Raw genomic sequence first — 3,093 nt, 5'->3', positions numbered from 1 at the left:
TTTTTGTTTGCATGGCCTTTAGGTTAGTGAAACACTTGAAAACTGACTTAGCTGTGACGTAAATCAGGAATCACTTGATCTGGAAACGCTTCTGGGGAGTGTTTTTGCTGTTAAACCCCTCTCCTGGGAGAGGAGGGGAGGTCCCTTTGTGCCGTGACTGTGGCTGTCTCGTTGTGCGAGAAGCTGAAGTGCAAAAGCCAGTGGCGATGTAGGCAGGGGTCACTCCCCTGCTTCTCCACGGGGCTTCAGGGGAGAGGGACCTCGGGCATCACAAGGGCTCGCAGCAGTGCGGTCCCTCCTAAGTTGGCTCTGCGGGTGCAGGAGGGTGCCCGCTCTGGCAGTGTCCTAGCAGCTCTGCTGTGCCCGTCTGCTCTGGGCATGGCTTGGGGTGCAAAAGATTTGGGGTGCAAGAGATTTGAAGCTTGTCCTTTAAAAAGCAGGCACAGCAGGTAACGCAACTACTTCCCCACCTTGGCGTCTCCCTGTACCTTGGGCGTTTTTTTTCTGGCTTAGTCTCGGGACTTAAAATAAACCACGTTTGTTCTCTGCACCCTTGGGTGCGGGAGGGGTGAACATGAGGAAGGTCTGGGCTTCGGGAGTGGACAGCAGGCTCTGGGAGCCACGGGTGCCAGGCCATGAGGAGGGGCAGGCGCTGTCAGGGCAGGCTGCAGGGGGGCTGTGTCTGCTCCTGGGTGCTGGTTTGTGGCTGAGGGGGTGTTGTTGGATGGAGCTGGGGCTCGACACCCCGGAGCCGAACCCCCAGCTCCATGCCTGGGCCCTGGTCATCGCCCAGCCCCTTCCCTGCCCGCCGGGAGCAGAGGCAGCGCGTTGTTCTCGGTGCAGAGCTCTCCCTGCCTGGGATGCACAGAAAAACCACTGGAGACGGTGCTGGGGCCACATCTGCCTTTAATGTGTCCCACGTCTGTGTGGGGCTGTGCCCTTCCCCAGCTGCTACGTGCGCCACTCCGGGCTCTTTTCTAAGGGGAAAGGGCTTTTTTAATTGCTTTTGAACAGTTTCACCCACAGAAAAGCACTATGGCACCTTTCCCGTCCCCTTTCACCCCGTCCTCGCTGCCTGATGAGGTGGACTGAAGCGCAGCCGAGGGGATTTTCCAGCCTCTGGGACTACCACACCGGGAAGCACGTGTGGCCCCACGCTGCGACTCCTGCCGAGCTGCCGCCGCGGGGTCCAGAGGTACCGGGAATACGAACACAACACAAACAGAGCCAGACCCCGGGGGGTGAAGGAGAGCGCGCAATAAGTTAATTTTTAAAGAGTCTGATGCCTCGGGGCTCGTGTGCGAGGCAGCTGAGAGCGTCCTGCATGCCTGGGCTGGATCCTGGGAGGTGCTGAGCCCTGGCCTTGGCCCCCTCCCTGCCTGCCTCGCCGGGGCTGAGCCACCCGTGGCCCGAACAGTCCCTGACCCGCTGTTGGGTCCATCCTGGCTGCTCCGGGGGCGGCGGGGGCTGCAGTGCGGGACAGGAGCCCCTCTTCCCCATCCAGACCTACTTGAGGAAGACGAGCAGGAAGAAGGTGGAGACGATGAGGATGAGGATGCCGGCAGCGAAGCCGAGGCGCAGGTTCTCCATGGAGGCGAGGGGGGGCTGCGTGTCCAGCAGCAGCCCCCGTCCTGGCAGCCCCAGCACGAGGGTGCCTGGCACCTCGGAGCCACGGCGAAGGCCGCAGGGGGACACCGTGCTGCTCACTGCGAAGATGGGGGTGTGAGCCGTGCATGACACTGCCACAGAGCGCGCCGAGGCTTGGTGGGTGTTTGGGGGGGCACTGCTGCCCCCCTCCTCCTCCCCACGCAGGGTCCGCGAGGCTGGCATCGCCCCAGGACCACCCGGACCCAGCTCAGGCACCAGCGTCACCATCCTGCAGAAGGGGCAGCTGATGAAGGCGACGGCAGCGGCGCGGCACACCAGCTTGCGCAGGCAGCTCAGGCAGAGGGAATGGCGGCAGGGCAGCTGCTGGGGGGCTCGCCCCCCCCCGGCACCCCAATACGCCTCGTAGCAGATCCCGCACTCCCCGCCGCTCTCCGGCCCCACCGCCATGGTGCTGCGGGCGGGCACAGCCGGGCCGGCCCCGCTTTTGAAGGCAGGAGGGGGACGGTGGCCGTGCCCAGGCAGGCAGGGGGGGCGGCGTGGCCACCCCCCCACTGAACTTCAGTCTGGCCCCAGGGCGCCTGGTGGCCGCTGGACCGGCACGTTCCCCCTCAGCAGCACGTGTTGCCCCAAAACAAACCTTGCTTTTCCCTTCCCTTCTACAAATCCGCTATATTCTCGATATTTCCCCATGTGTGGGGGGTTTCTGGGATTTTTTTTAGGATGAGCTCACCAGTGGGGGACAACGGCCCCGCTGTGCATCCATTCCACACCGGACCTGGATGTATGTGTCGCCTGGCACAGGAGATGAACCATCACGGGCAAAGGGTGGCTGCGGACCACCACGGCCCCTGCGCTGCTTGAGGCTGGATGTGGGCAAAAGGCAAGGATGCATTTTTTTTTAAATTCTTTTTTAATTCTTTTTTTCCCGGTCTCTGAAAATGCCTGAGCACAGCTTGGGGTGACACAGGGCGTCACTACGTGGGAACAAGCTGGTGGTCCCCAGGCTCCCAGGTGATGCTGCAGCTGTTGTGGTGTCCCAGTACACGGCTGAGCAGGGTTGGCCCTGCAGGTACGTGGGGCTGTGGTGGCGCTGGGGACGAAGGGCACCCCCGGCACTGCCGATGCTGCAGGCACTTATTTACGGGTTCGCAGCGGACCTTGCCCGGTGCTCCTGTCACTCATTACCCCCCCCAGCACAGCCTGGGCTGCGAAGGCGGCCGGCAGTCGCAGGCTGGGCTGGGCTGGGCTGGAGGGGGCAGTTTGCAGCTTTGCTGCTGCTGAGCAGGTCTGGGGGCGGCCGCAGAACTGGGGTGTCTCTCCCCCCTCCCCAGCCAGACACGCGGGGCTCTCAGTGTGGTCCCTGGGGGAGCGGGGTGCGAGGCAGGGCTCCCTGCGGGGCTGGGGCTCTGCAGATGCCTGGGACCCACCACCCTCCCCGCTGCCTCGCCGTGCTTCATCCCTTGGCAGGTTGGCACCTGACACCGT

The sequence above is a fragment of the Falco rusticolus genome, chromosome 9, assembly GCF_015220075.1.
Source record: "Falco rusticolus isolate bFalRus1 chromosome 9, bFalRus1.pri, whole genome shotgun sequence".
Classification (NCBI taxonomy): domain Eukaryota; kingdom Metazoa; phylum Chordata; class Aves; order Falconiformes; family Falconidae; genus Falco; species Falco rusticolus.
This window is presented reverse-complemented; position numbering follows the sequence as displayed.